Raw genomic sequence first — 18,292 nt, 5'->3', positions numbered from 1 at the left:
ATTTTCAATAATCGGATCCTCTTATCCATCCGAAAATCCAATAGGGGTTATTAAATCCAACAAAAATAGGATTGCATTTGGATTGGATCGGATGATTATCCGGTCGAGGTGGAAAAGCAGTAAATACTTGTAACTCCATTTCTCTCTCTGTGATTTTTTCTGGGAAACCCATGATCCCACCAACAAAGAATACTTGATGGCTCCTTCTCCCTTTTCTACATTAACTATGGTTTTAATTTCCCATTAATTTGAAGTTTGGGATTGATACACACTGTTGCAGAATTTTGGGATTAATACACACTATCGATCTGCAAAATTTTACATGCGCGAAGAACGAAGGAAAGCGAAGGAGTCCAAAATCAAAGCAACAGCAGATGAAGCTGAACAAGACGATAGTCTCAGTTAGTCAAAAAGATCATTCCCGGAGAATCAAGATTTCTGCCTCTCAGAAAACCAACACCGAAAGTATTATTTGCACAACTGTGGACTTCATGACATCTTCTACTTGAGATTGCGAAGTACAATTTGCAAACTTAATGGGCTTATAGTTAAGTAAACTTCTTAGAAACAATGGTGTCGTGGTGTAGTTGGTTATCACGTCAGTCTAACACACTGAAGGTCTCCGGTTCGAGTCCGGGCGACGCCATCTCCTTTTATTTCTAATATTTTACACAATTGGCCAACTGGCTACCAAAGTGCCACATGCTATATAGTCCATAGATCCATGGCTATGGTAGTGTCTGATAAAACTGAAATTTGAAAAGAAAAATTCTAGCCTTTTTTGTTTTTTAAAATGTATTTAATATTAAAAAAGAAATGAAGACATTAGTAATTGGTGGTGTTGGGTATCATCTGTCATTTTCTTATTTATCATATTTATTTTTGTTTGATATGATAACGGTATAATGTTAGAGATGCTAATAGGGGTGTCAATGGATCGGTTTTTGATCGGACCCTGCCCAAACCAAAATCAGTTTAGATGGATTAAATGGAGCAACAAGACACATTGAATTGGACCAATCCAGACTTAATGGTCCAAAGTATTTATTGGATTGGATTGGACCTGGGCCATCCATGATGAATTTATATTTGATTGGATTGGATTGAACCAATGTCTAGTCTATTGATAGAAGATAAGAATGTAGGTGTCAATAGACCAGGTTTGGGTTAGAATAAATCTAAATTAAAATAAATTTGAACAGATTGGACGGTTCAAGCATTGAATTGGACCAGTCCAAAATATTCATTGTATTGGATTGGATTTTGGACCTGGTCCATTTGTAATGAAATCACATTGGGTTGGATGGATTTGTACCAAATCCAGTCCAATTGATACCCCTAGATGTGAACAAATTATTTGATAAATTTTTGTATTTTTATAATTTTTATTTCTTTCTATTTTTTGAGTTATTATTATAAAATTATGACATCTTTTATTGGTCTTTATGCCCAATTTAGGAATAAAAATAATTGAAAATATGTACACAAATCATTAACAAATGTACATATACATGTTTAATATAAATTAGAAAAATGAGAAACAAGGTGCATATATGATTTATTTGGACGGGCTCAGGTTGGATAAGACAGGGTTCAGGCCCAAACAAGTTGAAGTCAGACTGAGTTTTTTAACCCAGGCCCGCAAAGAAAACTCAGGCCCAATCTGTCAAAAACTTGGGTTGTAATGGGTAAGAGTAGTTTGGGTCAATCCTAGTTGCAGCCCTATGCACCAAACTTTACCCCACTTAATTCTTTAGACTCAGCTTGGAAAGAATATAAATACAAATATATACAGTAAAAATGTATAAAAAAATACAAAATACAAGGTTTTACATTCTACGTATTTGTATTTGTACTCCTTGCAAATTGAGCCTTAGGACATGTTTGGTTGCAATACAGATAAATTTTCACTGATGCAAAACCATGTCTGTGCACATGATTTGAGTGTAAATTCTGACCTATTCTTGTTTAAAATTTTAGCTTATTTTGTTTGATTGCAATAAAAATAAAATAAATTAAGACATGAAGCAAAATAAAGTATAATCCAAAACAAAATTAAACAAGAATTTGCATTTTTTACATTTGTACCAGTACAAATAAATTTACACTGCAATCAAATACAGCCTTAGGCTCAATTGGGAAGACTATAAATACAAATATGTAGAGCACACAAATACATACAAAATAATACAAAAAAAATAAGGTTTTGCACTCTACATATTTGTATTTGTACTCCTTCCAAACTGAGCATTAATTCCTGGCCACTTTAAATCCATTCTTTTTCACTTAGGCTGTGTTTGGTTTGAAGAAAAAAGTAGGGAAAGAAAGGGAAAAGCAGAGAAACCCTTACAAACGTTGCATGGGTTTCCATATTTTTATCTTTTTTTCCCTATCTTTTCCTTTAAACCAAACATAGCCTTACAGTACACTGTTGCAGAATTTTGGGATTAATACACAGTTATACACAATATATATCTGCAAAATTTTACATGCACGAAGAACAAAGAAAAGCAAGCGAAGGAATCCAAAATCAAATCAACAGCAGATGAAGCTGAACATGACAATAGTTAGTTAGTCACAAAGATCATTCCCGGAGGATCAGATTTCTGTCTCACAGAAAATCAAAACCAAAAGTATTATTTGCAGAACTGTGGATTTCATGATCATGACATATTGAGTTGCAAAATTAATGGATATAAATTTAGGTAAACTGTTTACAAGCAACGGTGTCGTGGTGTAGTTGGTTATCACGTCAGTCTAACACACCGAAGGTCTCCGGTTCGAGTCTGGGCGACGCCACTTTTTCTCATTTCTTTATTTTTGCCTAATTGGCCAGCTGGCTAACAAAACAAAAATGTTCTTTTCAATTGTCTGAAAGCTAAAAGGGAAAATCTTTTTTTTTTCGTTTTTCAAAATTATGTAATATGAAAAAGAAATGAGGTATTATATATAATTATAATATTGTTGAATAGTTATTGTTAGATAAATAACTATTATATATTTATCTAACAATATTTATATAATTAATAGAAAATGGGTTGCTCTCACGTGCGAATCTACTCACACGAGTAGATTTCATTTCCTGTCCGGAGAGAGCATCCTAATCGGCCAATGATATATATATGATGCTCTCTCCGGGCAGGAAATGAAATCTACTCGTGTGAGTAGATTCGCACGTGAGAGCAACCCATTTTCTATTAATTATATAAATATTGTTAGATAAATATATAATAGTTATTATATAATTATAATATTGTTTAATAGGATTGAAGTACTCTCTCCATGCAGGAGATGAAATCTATTCGTGCCAGTAGATTCCCACGTGAAAGCAACCCATTTCCTATTAATTATATAAATATTGTTAGTTAAATATATAATAGTTATTATATATAATTATAAATATTGTTATTATAATTATGTAATTATTGTTTATCTAATTATCTAATTATTGTTTATTTAATTATATAATTATATAAATATATAATAATTATTATAAATATTATTAATAACTAGATATTGAATCGTTTGAACCGTTCAAACGGTTTTGACCGCTTTTTTATTTTTTTGTCAGAACGGGCCGACCGTTCAACCTGTAACCAGCCCCTAACTAGTTCGGTCTCTAGGTCGGTTTAAAAAACCATGATGTTATGTCATTCGAGCATGTGACTCATATGACCGGAAAATGAAATTGTTCTGGCCACCGGTTTTCGAGTCGACGGTTCGACCATCCAATTTGAGCGGACGACCCATTCTAACAACAAAAAATTAAAAATAAAAAATAAAAAATGGCCAAAAACCATTGAATGGGTCAACGAGTTTACGGTTCGACCACTTGAGTCAATGGGTTGTTAACCGATTCAACGGTTTTTGGCTAGGGACCGAGATTGGGGTAAAACAGAATTGGTTGCCTGGATGGATCCCAATTAAAAATATAAAAAACAGATGACCCATTTTGACAACAAAAATTATAGGCAAAAAAATGAGTGTGTAAGGTCCATTAAGTAGTACCATACGTGTTATGTCATTTGAGCGTGTGACTCATACGACTTGAAAACGGAATCGTTCTAGCCACTAGTTTTCGGGTCGATAGTTTGATTGCTCAGTTCGAATGGATGGCCCATTCTAACAACAAAAATTAAAAAAAAACAAAAAAAATGACCAAAAACCATTGAACGGGTCAATGGTTCGATCGCCTGGTTCAATGGGTCATCGACCAGTTCAGCAATTTTTGGCCAAGGACCAAGATTATGATAAAATGGAACATGTTGCCTGGATGGTTCCCAATTAAAAATAAATAAATAACGGCTAAAACCATTTTACGGGTCAATGGGTCAATAGTTTGACCGCTTGAGTCAATGGGTTGTTGATTGATTCAACGGTTTTTGGCCAGGAACTGGGTCAATGGGTCAATAGGTCGATGGTTCCATTCCAGCCCCTACAAAGCAGGCCCCTCCGCTAGTTTTAATTATTATGAACCATTCGAAATACATCTGAGAAGCATTTGACGAATGAGAATGAGCCACCTCTCTTGTACTTTTTTATTTCTTTTCTGACCCCAATTCAAAGCAATAAAAAAAAAAAATTGGAACCTGATCCTGTTAGAATCCAATTGTGTCTCATAGGGTTGAGTAGAAATTTTGTTAGGTTTGAATTGACAAATTTAGGCTGCATTTGGAAACAATGCAAATAGAGTATAAATTCCGGTTCAGGGTAAATTTGCACTCTAGTTCATTTTTGCTTGTGTTTGGCAACATTACATTTATGCATTAACAAATGACAGATCAATGCAATATTTACATTGATAATAAAATGTAAAAATATATCAATAAAAAAGAAGTAAAATTTGCATTCAAGTGGGCTTTTGATAAAAAAAAAAAAACATATGCTTTATTGGAATTCGTGTTTGCATCCATTACAGCTTAAAGTCTAAAAGTCTATTTGGTAAGGAGAGATAAATTTGTCAGTGTAAAATTAACCCAACTTTACAATTTATATGAACTGTATTACATTCTATATATTTGCATTCACACTTATTTACAACATTTCAATCACACCCTTAGGTGCAAAATTTAAGATTGGCAGTTACATGATCTGATTTATACCTCTAATTTATTAAAGAGAATTAAAAATGATAAAAAATTCAATATGAAAAGAGGGATTTCAAGGGGAAGATAGAATGATCTTAATGGAGATGGTAATGGCAGATTTTATTAATTAGATAAAATTAAGGCCTTAATAAATTGATTTAAAAAATAATTGTCATCACAAGAGTTCTGAAGTGGCGCAACAAGCTGCTACATGGCCACTCACAAAGAATCCCGACTTAGCATTGGATGGATTTTACCTTATAGATGGCTCAAACTGAAAATTAATATAATTAATTAATCCATCTCAACTGTATCTTTCTTTTAGAAAAAAAATAGAAAAACCGTATCTTTAATTGAAAAATATATTGCATTTGGATTTTGTTCATACTTGTCATCAATTGGGGTGTTAAAACATTAAAATATTCAGAGAAATTGTCTTTTAAATGAGCCTTTAAAGCGGTTTCCACTACAAATTTCATGTTTTGTTAGACTACATTTGGAATCCATGTAAAACGTCATTGATGTAACTGTGAAAGTAACCGTTGCTTTTTAAAAAACGCGATGGATGGAAGAGTATAAAGTTTTACATCAATAAAATCGATGTAGTTTTTACATCGATTGTCAATGTAAAACTTTATGCTTGATGAGGTTTTACATCGATTATTGGCGTAGAATTCCACTCCATCCAAATGGATGCAAAACTGAACCAGAGTAAAGTTTTATGTTGATCATAATTACACGCCCCTTCCAAACACGTACAAAACTAAACCAATGTAAATTTTACATTGGTTCTTGATTTACATCGCTTTCAAATACAGCCTTAGGATTTATATGAAATCCATATTGTTAATTATTTTATGTATTGGATATAACTCGATTTGTTGGTTCATTTGCATCTAGTTCAACCACATAAAGATATTAGTCACCAGTCCAAATTGGCTATTAAAAAGTAAAAAGAGACTCTCTAATGGCCATTGTAGTTTGTAGACTTCCACTTCATAGTGCGCATCCACCTTTTTATAAGATGATTTCTGAGGTGTTGTTAGCCTATACTGAATTCTGCACTATAGATATCGTTCTTCCTTGGGGCAATAGCAATGGGTTTTGAGTGGATTTCCATTCCCATCATGATTTCTTGGAATTCAAATGTCTATTCCTCATGCCACCCTTCCAAAAAAAAATAATAATAAATAAAAAATGGAGTAATGGACCCAAAACAGGTAATTTGGGGATGCTTGGAACAAAAAGTTCCAATTTTATCATGCATCAGCTTTATTTTCCCTTCAAATTAATATTGTGCAAATAGGCTAGAAATGGATCCATCGTCATATCATATTCAGATTAAATGGGAGGTTTTCCTATTCAGGTTTAGATCCAGATTCAATCAGGATCAATGAGAGGGTTCCAATTCAAGTCTGGACCTGCTACAGATTTGATTTGAGTATACAAAATGAAGTAGATATGAATATATCACATCATATCCTAATCAGATCTCCCTGGATCTAATTTGAGTATTTCCCTTTTGGGTTTAGACTGGAATCCAACTTGGTCTGTATTAACCCGTTTATCCCCTACTTAAAACCATTTAATACATGATTTTCAAAAACAAAATCCAAAGAATTTTCAAATCAATTGAATCTAATACAAGTGAATATACTTTGAAACTTTAATCCAGTCCTAATTACCAAAACATAACCAAAGAAAAGTATAGGAACGATTGAATTATGGTCATAATCCAATTGTATAGATTTCAAAGAACATCTTGTCTAGAGGTTATTTGATAATGGTTGGAGTGGAGTTTAAATCAGCCCCCCACAATGTCCCACAATACATCCCCACCGTGTATTGGGAATATCTCTCAATGATAATACCAGAAATAATGATGTCATCATCGGAAGATGTTCCCAATGCACAACGGGATGTGCTGTGGGACATTGTGGGGGGTTGATTTGATCTCGTTGGAGTGGCTGAACTTAATAAATCATTAAGTAGGTGTTAGACAGTGTATGCCCTTAGCTTCAATCAGATTGATGTACATTTAAAATTTATTGTAAATGAATAAAAGTGCATAATTGATTCATATTATACTTGGTTTTTTTCTGTGTAATTACCCTTAAACTAAACACTCATGAGACTTGTGTTAATTTAGAATGTTCCCAGCCGTTGGATAGACCTTGGGAGGTTTATCTTGCCAAGGCTGATACTAATGTGTGCCAAGTCGGTTGGGGCAGCTTGTCTCAACTGCCAGGGTTAGACCCCGAAGCACATGTACTGTGTGTTTGTTTGAAAAACTGAACTCGGACAAATTTCCAGTTGTGCCCTGGACCTTGGAGATTGATGGGCAAAACTGGAAAATTACACCTAACCCTTAGACTTGATTATGGTACTGCACTAGGTGTCGGATTGGGCTGTCTTTGACATGCCAGTCAATGAGATCCTTAGCGGGGGTCAAAATTTGGGTATGTTGGGGCAATTTGAGAATTCACTTGAGTGGGTGATCATAATGACAAAATCAGCCCCTTTGTCGGACAAAGTGAATGATCGGGGACTGCACTCTCTCTGATGGAAACCAAAACTACCAGTAGTAGATTTCAATCGTGTTTGAGATTTGTTTTTGCAAAATATATTTATATGAATATATATATATATATATATATATATATTGTGTTTTATGAAAATGTTTGCAAAATGTTTTAATTCCCAGGATCCATTCGAGCAGAGAGTGCAACACTATACTTTGCAGCCAAAGGAGGGGTCCTCTCTTGTAGGGCAATGTTTTACCATTATGGACTAAGAGGTTAAGTGTAAGACCATTTAGGGCTTTTATATCTAATGGACTAATCTCACTTAAGACCATAGTCCTTGGGCCTTCATTAGGTGGCTAGACTCAATGACCATTTAGTGTAAATGTTGGGCCCATTAAGAGCCTATACTGATAGGTTCAAGGGTTCAATGTGTTCAACAGTGAATTTGGTCGCGCCTTGTAACAGAGGTTAGGCTAAACCCATTAGGCTTTTGTGAGATCAATGTTAGGGTCCCACACCATACGAAGAGAGCCAAGCTAGCATTTAATTAAAAGGTGAAGTGAGTCTACAAGTTTAATGGGCCTTAAGCAATCTTGTGACTTGGGCGAATTTGGGTTTGGATCAACAAGAGGATAAGAGGATAAGTCTTATCCACTTAAGAGTTCAAATCCAAATAAAGATTTGGATCAAAGAACTCCTCCTGATAGGATTAGGAGAGCTGATCTTGAAGGCTTATAAATAGAGGGGGCAAACTACTTCAGTCTTTACCTTTCTGCATTCAGTTCTCTCCCTCTATTCTTGCCGCCTAACCCTAATTCAATCCCTAGTTTCTTAGACTAGTAGAGATCAGTTCCTACCTATGATTTTGCTAAAAAAATCATATATGATTTCATGCCCACACTCCTTGCTTGATCCTTGCTGAAGGATTGCAGTTCTTGTTGAAGGACTACATCGCTAAACCTACTTCATCTCAAGTTGTGCAATCTTCAGTGGAAGCGGGTTTTTGTACCCTGTTTGGGTGTGAACACCTACATTGGGAACTACACGTGTGGATTCCGTATCGAGTATTGCTCTACCATTCTTTTGGTTTCAGATTTGGTCCAATTTGTTTCAAGAACGACCCTTAAAAAATACAATTTTTCTAAAACTAGGAATATGATTCCTGGAATGAAGAAAATAAAATTTTTGAAATTTCGCCCAGCCACCCTACATGGTTCGACCATCCATATGATGGGCTAATAATGTGTTTACTTTAATTTATTAGGGTTTTACAGATTATTTAATTGATTGGATCAATTTATGCATGTGAATGCATGTCATGTGTTAAGTATGATTCGTACATGGGCAATAAGTACTTGGCCCATGTTTAATTGTTAGTGGCTCTCTACGAACACCATGGCTGAATGCACATCATTTCCATGGTGTCCTAAAGATCATTGGATGATCTCCCTTCTCAATGGGCCCTAGATCAGCTTCCTCCCCAAGAGGAATTGTACGAAACCTTAGCCCGTTTTAGGCCCATTTGAATATGACTTTATGAATGTCAGTGCGAGCCACTTTGATTTGACCTAAATCAGATCTAGGGACGTTTTAATTTGTTCTCTCCAATTAATATAAGTGAAAATGAGAGAGAATTTCATATGATGAATTCTCCAAAGGCCTTTCATCATTAGCATGAATATGGGTTGTATTAACAATGAGGAAATGCACCATAAAATTGGGCTTTCCATTTGTTGGTCCAGTTTGTTGGATTGCTTCATAAGATGATAGGGGCATCATAGACCAATGTGGGAGGGGCCTATCCTAAAATGGAAGACTCTCTTATGGTACCTTATGGTCTAGGATATGACGGGTCAGCATTTATTAGGCAGAAAGGTTTAACCTAAAATGAAAAAGAACCTTGTTTGATAAAGGCCAAAGGAAAATCTCATTTGATGAGTGTGTGAGATCCTTCACAGAAAGTGGTGGGGTTTTGTAGTTGAAACAGTTGGCTCCATGCTCTTATGTGATTTCCCACATTTTTAGAGACATAACCGTGTCTTCGTCACTGAGATAGGAGGGAAATCTCAAAGATGAAGAAATGGAAATGAAACATAGATAAAAGACTTTTCTATGTGGATAACGTGAATCAATTTTAGGTCGTGGGCTAATTTATGTTGCCTTTTATCAGAAATGGCAAACAGACAATTCGCCAAATTGTTGGATGACAATAAGCTTAAGGGCCTAATTATGATTATTGGTTTTGTAACCTTATACTGGTTCTGATGTCCAAGAAATTGGACAAGGTTGCCAAAAACCTTACACTGGAACGTTCGAGTGATAGGGCTTTTGAGGCCCGTAAGAAAATGTATCAAGAATGGGAGGAGAAGAACTCTCTTGCCTGGTGTTACATCATAGCATCCTTAGACAATCCAATATAGAGACAATTCGATAAGATCGAAGTGTCCAAGGATATCATGGATAATCTGAAGATAATGTATGACGAGCATAACCGTTCTACCCAATAGAATGTCCTCAAATTGTTGATGACCACATAGATGACTGAGAGCCAACAGGTCCATGACCATTGTTTAAAAATGATGGGATACATTAACGAACTGGAGGCTCTTGGTTCTAGGCTAGATGACAACACTAAAACTGATGCTATCTTAAAGTCTTTGCCTCGATCCTTCAATCAGTTTATAAAGAACTATAACATAAATAAGCTAAAAAGTTAGCCTTCAGAAACTCAGCAATATGTTGTAAAGGGGCGAAGAACTGATAAAAAAGGATAAGCCAATAGCCTTACTTGTTGAAAGTGGCAAATCAGGTAAAAAAAAAAAAGGAAGGCTAAGAAGAAGCCTCAAAAGAAAGTTGACAAGCCTAAAAAGTAGAAGAAAGACAATGCATCATATGTATATCACTTTTTCAAGCAGATTGGACACTAGAAGAGGAATTGCCCTTAGTATCTAGAAACCAAGAATAAATAAGGTAATTTCGAATCTCTTGTCATAGAAATCAATATGTTAGTCACTTCTGCATCCTGGTGTATTAACTATGGGGCTTGTACTCATGCATTTAACACATTGCAGGGGTTCAAAATAAGCAGAAGGTTGAGTGACGATGAAGTGGCACTTTACTTGGTTAAGCTGAATAACAAATTCCTCACTTACGGAGAACTTGAATGCTCTTTATGTCCTCCGTCCTTATTTGGAAACAAACATAACCGAAACTACGTCAGAAATTATCTCCAAGAAAAGATCGCGTGATACGGTTAATCACACGTGCCTATGGCATTACCGATTTGGCCACGTTAATATAGATCGTATCACAAGGTTAGTAAATGATGGTCCTTTGGATTTTCTAACTGTAGAAGATTTTCCAATTTGTGAACGTTGCCTTCAGGGTAAGATGACGAAACGACCATTTACGAAAAAGCCTAAAATATCTATGGACACACTTGACCTGATACATACTGATGTATGTAATCCCATGAATGTTAGGACACGCAAAAGTGGATTAATCAACACGACTCAATCAAAGCCCTCAAGCCCTCTCAAACGAACACTTGGTAGATTTTTCAATGAAGCTTAGTGAAAGTAGATGTGATATCTTAGCTAGTAAAATTAAAACTAATTGTAAGAGATAGAAAAGTTTTGTAACTTGTATGCCTTAGAAAGTATATATGTACAACATGCATAAAAGTAGCTTGTGAACTATAAGCAATAATGCCAAAGTGCAATAGGGTGGCCAATGGCTGACTTGAAGATGGTAATAATTAAGTTATGTATGATAGATAGCATGTACCACTAGGGGTGGATTCGAGCCAAATACTATGAGGCTCAAGCTCAACTCACCAAGGTAGTACAAGGCTCGAGCTCAAGCTCGGCTTGATTCAAAAACTCATAAGGTCGAGCTCAGCTTAGTTCGAGTTCGATTTGAGAAAAATATTTTATAAAAATAAAAAAATTTTAATATAATTTTGGTAATTATTAATTTAATGAATATTGTTAATAAATCCTATTCATAAATTTAATATTTACTGTTATATTAAAATTAACTAAATAATTATTAAAACTATTATTAATGATTATTTAATTAGATAGTATAATTACTTACTATTATTGATAAATGTTGTTAATAATGTTCTAACAACAGATGGTTCAAACGGATGGCCCGTTCTGACAACAAAAATTACAAGCAAGAAATTACGAAACCATTCTGGACACCAGTTTTCGGGTCAACGGTCCGATCATTCGATTCGAATGGTTTGTTTTGACAACAAAAATTATAGGCAAAATATTGAGTTTGTGAGGTCTATTAAGTAGTATCATACGTGTTATGTTATTCGAGCATGTAACTCATATGACCCGAAATTGAAACCATTTTGGCCACCAATTTTTGGGTTGACAGTTCGATCCTTTGGTTCGAACGGACGGTCTGTTTTGACAACAAAAAATTACAAGCAATTATGAAACCGTTTTGGCCACCGATTTTCAGGTCGACGGTTCAATCTTGCAGTTTAAACAAATGACCCATCTTGACAACAAAAAATTCAAGCAAAAAAATTGTGTGTAAAGTCCATTAAGCAACATCATACGTGTTATGTCATTCGAGCGTGTGACTCATATGACCCAAAAATAGAACCGTTTTGCCCATTGATTTTTGGGTTGATAGTTTGACTGTTTGGTTCGAATGGACGGCCCGTTCTAACAAGAAAATTAAAAAAAAAACAAAAAAAAAGACCAAAAACCATTGAACATGTCAACGAGTTAATGATTTGACCACTCGAGTCAATGGGTCGTTGATCGATTCAACAGTTTTTTGCCAGGGATCGGGATTGGGGTAAAACGGAACTAGTTGCCTGGATGGTTTTCAATTAGAAAAATAAAAAAATGAATTACCTGTTCTGAAAAAAAAAATTACAAGCAAAAAATTGAGTGTATGATGTCCATTAAGCAGTACCATACATGTTATGTCATTCGAGTGTGTGACTCATATGACCTGAAAACGGAACCGTTCTGGCCACCAGTTTTCGGGTTGACGGCTCAACTGTTCGGCTTGAACGAATGGCCCACTCTAACAACAAAATTTAAAAAATAAAAAAAAGACCAAAAACCATTGAACGGGTCAATGGATCGTTGACCGATTCAACGATTTTTTGTCTAGGGACCAAGATTAGGATAAAACGGAACCAGTTGCCTGGATGGTTCCCAATTAAAAAAATAAAAAATAAATAGTCAAAAACCATTGAACGGGTCAATGGGTTGACGGTTCGACCGCTTGGGTCAATGGGTCGTTGACCGATTCAATGATTTTTTGCCAGGGATTGGATCAACGGGTTGACGGTTCCATTACACCCCTGCAAAGCAGGGCCCCTCCGCTAGTAATTAAGAATTATAATATTTTTATTATATATATTATTTTATATATATACATATGTGTGTATATATATATGTATTCGAGCTTGGCTCGAAGCTCAGTTGAAACCGAGTTGAACCAAGTTTTTCATGAGCCGAGATTGAATAGCTCATGAAGAGCTTGGCTCGTGGCCATCCATATGTGCCACTTCCCTATTTGATTCTTACACTTGGTTATTACCATTGATTATGGCTTTTTCATGAGTGGTTAGCTTTTTTATGAGCGACAAAATATTTACTAAAATATTGTTGCTTTGATCTTGGACGGAAGCAACCCAGATTTGTGCGCCTGACCATATACTTTTATTTTCTGTGGGAAAAATATTATAATCAATAATAAAGACATCTTAGTGCTTGGGACTAGTTACCCACAACTTTTGTGTGGTTAGGTTTATCTAGGAATTTTGTTCCTAAGACTAGTTACCCAAGGCTTTTGATGTTTGAATTTTTTTTTGTGTGTGTTTGGGATTAATTATCTAGAGCTTTTGTGCTTGGGATTGGTTACCCAACGCTTTGATATTTGATTTGCTTGTGTCTAGGATTGGTTATCTAGGGCTTTAGTGCTTAGGACTAATTACCCAAAGCTTTTGATGTTTGTGATTTATTTGTGTTTAGGACTAATTACCTAGGGCTTTTAGTGCTTAGAACTAGCTACTTAGGGGGCTTCACTATCTGATTTGCTTGTGCCTAGAATGACTTACCTAGGGATTTTATTTTTTGTGATTGTGACTGAAATTGGTTATCCAAGGCTTTTAGAAGTAAAATATGTGATTCATGAATGCATTGCCAAACATGCAATGAATGGATAACACTTGAGAAATCACACTTATGAAGTTAGGGTAAGCATAAATGTAATGTGGAAGTAAGTGCACATATCATTAGCTATTCACAAAGATTATATAAAACTAAAGAATGACAATTTCATTGATATGTGATAAGTGCAAAAAAATGAATAAATTAAGTTAAATCATGATACATCTTGAGCTAGTGGTCATTCAATGTTCTGACTTGTTTAAGGTTCACAAGGTCTAGTACATAATAACCAAAGGGATGCATTTCCTTGGTAATGCATGGGTTTGTCTAGTTTGGGCTAAACTTTTTGTCAAACTTGCCTTGTCATACATGGAGTGACATCTTGATAACTTTGTCACCCTATTGAATATGTGGGGTTTGACCATCTTATTGAAGTTTGAAGCCATTATTTGTTTATATTTTATCTATTTCTAAAAGCTTTGTTCATGATTCTCATCGAGGGTGTCTAATTTCTCATACATTTCTAAATGTTTGTCCTTTGTGTTATGTTTCTTTCCCATTGTGTGAGTGGCTCTAGTTGGTAGCATTTGAATTTTAGCTGGAAATACTACCTCATGGTTATAGACTAGAGAATAAGGTGTTGCTTTTGTGGCTTTCTTGATGGAAGAGGTCCTATAGGCCCTAAGTGTATCAGATAGTTTATCTATCCAATCTCTTTGGTGCCCACTTATTGTTTTGCCTAGCATTCATAGAATAATCTTGTTTATCGCTTTTGCCTAATAATTTCCTTGTGGATGGTAGGTAGTTCAATTTCCTAATCGAATTCCATAAAGTTCTAACAAGTTCTTGACTTCTTTATTTTTTTATAGACAAACCATTATCTATTAGTATTCTCATTAGAAGTCGAAAATGATGGATGTTGTTTTGCATGTTGAAGTTTGCAATGTTGGCAGAAATTATCATTTTGAAAGGTATGACCTCTATCCACTTAGTGAAATAATCAATAGCAACCAAGATAAAGCAATACCCTTGAAATGGACTTGCGGTTTTTCTGATCAAGTCTATCCTCCAAGTGTGAAATGACTGGGGGTGATGATTGGGTAAAGCTCCTAGGCATGTTAATGGTGATTTAGTGCTTGAAATTGGTAGTAGACTTGTTCATGGGCTGGGTAGACCAACGGGTTGCTCGGCCAAACTCGGTCTAAGTTAGGCTTGGATAGGATTTTAGGCCCGCAAGCTCAAGCTCGGGCCTAAAATATCGGTCCCAACCTTTTTTCAGGTTAGGCTCAGACTTTCTCAAAAAAGCCCGACTTGGTCTAAGTTAGGCTTGGACAGGATTTTAGGCCCGCAAGCTCAAGCTCGGGCCTAAAATATCGGGCCCAACCTTTTTTCAGGTCAGGCTCAGACTTTCTCAAAAAAGCCCGACTTGATAATGTATTATATAATAAAAATATATTTTATATAATAAAAAAACATATATATATATATATATAATATTTTCTTTATTTTCTTCTCTTTTTTCAAGTAATAATGATGTCTTGCATTATTTGTTTAGGTTTTGAGGTCTTTTAATATAAATAAATTAGCTTTTAATTGAATTAAAAAGTAAAAAAATCTTCTTTCCAAATTTATAGCCGATCTTCGAGCTTTATATGAGTGCCACACTTGGGCTCAAGGCCTAGGCCTGATGGTCGGGTCAAGCTTGCGTTCGGGCCTAAGCATATTCTATTAATTTAGAGGCAAAGCCTAGCCCTTGAATAGGTTTAATTGGTAGATATGATATTGCTTAACATGATTTGTAACACCCTCTATCATGGTAGGTGTATGCCAATGAGATGGGGATGGTCTACAGGTCTTGATGTTGGTAATGAGAATGCCTAAGGGTGAAGAAAGCTAATGATAGAAAAGTATATCAACAAAGGGAACTAAGGAAGAGATGGCTAAGGGAAGAGGATCCCTTCTTTAGAGTCCTCACCCTCTACTTATAGGATTAGGGAGCCAAGCTATGTGCATGGCTCTATATATTCCAAAATCTCCTTTACTTTAACAAACATGTGGAAAGCAAGTCTCGTCTTTTTTTCTGCCCAATAGACACATGTCTTGGGGACTATGAGGTCGTTAGATCAAATTCTTTGGAATGATTTAGGAAATGATGTGTTTATGTAGTCATCAAATGCAATTAATTTGTAGGTTTCTTGAGGTGGTAATACATTTTGCCTTGAGCACAATCCAAAATGATAAAATCTTGATATGAGTCATGTGAGACCACATTGCCACGAGGTTAGACTTGCCTGCTAGTTCTAGATTCATGATTTTGCATAGCTCAACAAGATCGTATTGTCCTCAACTTGTAAGATTTTTTTCACTAGATCTCGCTCGGTCTTGGAAGATCACTATTTTCTTCTACTATTATGTTCCCATGAGCCCTTAAAAGGGCACCTATGAGACTGACTCTCTATGAAATCGAGGTTTCTATGAGGTATTTACTTTTATTCCTTAATATTGTCCTTGCCTCATGTTCATAGTTGATGCCTTGCTCTTAAATGTATATCCATTTGCTCATAGTATTTCAATAAAACCCTAAGTAGAAAATGTGATCACAAATTGCATTTTGACCTTGGTGAGTGGTTGACTCCCATTTATGTAGAACTTCTAAGATGGTTATTATTTCGTCTTCAACTAAGCATCCCAAGGGTTTTCCAAATATATGATTTGTGATAGTTGTTTGGGTGATGGTTGAGGTGGCCAAGGATGCCATGTGGAAATCTTTGCAACCGCCTCCTTTTAGGCTACGCCAACGCCACACATAATAGAAGAGCATGACTAAGAAGTGTCCTACATGGACAAGGAAGCGATCTCTGCTAGGCAAGAGAAATCCTCCCGAAGACCTCAGTAGACACCCTCATCTCGACAACCTCGAAAGTCCTATCCATCTAGGACACGGAAGCTCAACTATAAATAGGTATTCTCTACTCGAGGTAAGGAACTTTGGGAACTACACTCTTTGAATACCTTTTTGCACTATCTCTTCGGCTCGGGCTAGACCAAGCTTTGCACTTATGATAAGGGCTATAGCTTAGGCCCGGGCCCAGCCCAGCTCAGGGTTCTGGGCTTGAAACATAAGCCCTAGACCAAGTCTACACGGGCCTAGGCCGGGTTGGGCCTGATTTTGGGCCAATGTCTTTCATATATAAAACATTACATATCTATAATATTTTATATTAAATGACATAACATGCATATAAATTTATTTTATACATTATATAATATAAAATATTACATATAATATAAATCATACATGTCATGTTATAATATTTATATATAAAATATATAATCTAATGTAAAATAGCATGTATACATTATACACAAAATGTGTAAGTTTAAATATATGTGGGTTGGGCCAGGCTCGGGTCGAACTTGAAGTATTAAGCCTAACCCCGACCCTAAAATTTGTGGGCTTGGGCCTGGGTTGGGCTTGAACACAAAACTCAAGCCCAAGCTTGGAATTTTCGGGTTGGGCTTGTGTGGGCTGGGCCGGGCTGAAATGATCACCCCTATTAAGGCCTTGTTTGAACAAGTATTCTTAGAAGTACTTATTTTAACAACCAGTTAAGGCTGTTTGGTAATTCACTTTCCAAATCACTTATTATGTTTTTAAGCACTTATTGGGATGGGGATGTTTGGTAAGCTACTTTCCCCGTAAGTGCTTATATTGACACAAATGACAAATTTAACCCTCACTTTGCTTATATATATATACAATGCTTTTCACATGTTATGTGCTATACATTTTAATTGAGAGTCCACGTGGACCCACACGTGAATCACCATGTGGAGCCAATAATAATAATAATATAATAATAATAATAAATAGTAAATAATAAGTATAAATAATCTTAATAAATAATAAATAATAAATAATAATAATAATAAATAATAAATGATACTAAATAATAAATAATAATTATAAATAATAAATAATACTCCGGCCTCCCTCTCCATCTCATACTTCTTCTTCCTTTTCTTCTTTAGACCCCCCTGAAATCCACTGTTCATCATCTTCCTCACGACATAGAACCAATGGCGGCGATGAATCCATTCTAATCTCCACCTCCAATCTCTCATCTCTCTTTTTTCTCCCACATGGTCTCTCTTTCTTCATCTTCTCCTTAGTCTTCACTCTTTCCCTTTTCCTATTCATCATCGTCGTTGCAACGGTCGGTTCAAACCAGCAACAGTGGTGAGTGGTTGTGTTGAATAGGAACAATGATTGAGGAAGAAAAAACAAATTTGCGGTCCCAGAGTTCGACCTCTATGGCAAGGCTGAGGATGGAGGAAGAAAAAATAGGAACAATGAGTGGCAACGTTGCATACCAGCAACCAAATCTAGGTTTCGATCGAGTTTGATCTCTGTGGTAGTGTATTCGATCTCAAATTTGCAAACTAACGATAGGTCTGTTGGCCACTTTTCTTCACTGCCAATGGTTGCTAGTGGACTTGCAACTGGTGCGCCGCTACCTGGTAATAA

At 35.6% G+C, this 18,292-nt stretch overlaps 2 non-coding genes across 2 annotated transcripts; both read left to right on the top strand.

Annotated features, from left to right (window-relative positions):
- The first annotated feature begins 572 nt into the window (after positions 1-572).
- On the top strand, positions 573-646 carry TRNAV-AAC (transfer RNA valine (anticodon AAC)). The gene has a single exon. It is a non-coding gene; the product is annotated as a tRNA-Val (tRNA).
- A 2,079-nt stretch (positions 647-2,725) lies between these two features.
- On the top strand, positions 2,726-2,799 carry TRNAV-AAC (transfer RNA valine (anticodon AAC)). The gene has a single exon. It is a non-coding gene; the product is annotated as a tRNA-Val (tRNA).
- The last annotated feature ends 15,493 nt before the right edge of the window (positions 2,800-18,292 follow it).

This window comes from Nelumbo lutea, chromosome 2, assembly GCF_056320005.1.
Source record: "Nelumbo lutea isolate HS-2025 chromosome 2, American lotus-T2T, whole genome shotgun sequence".
Lineage (NCBI taxonomy): Eukaryota > Viridiplantae > Streptophyta > Magnoliopsida > Proteales > Nelumbonaceae > Nelumbo > Nelumbo lutea.
Note: the sequence above shows the minus strand (reverse complement) of the source record. Positions and strands in the feature narration are given on the sequence as shown.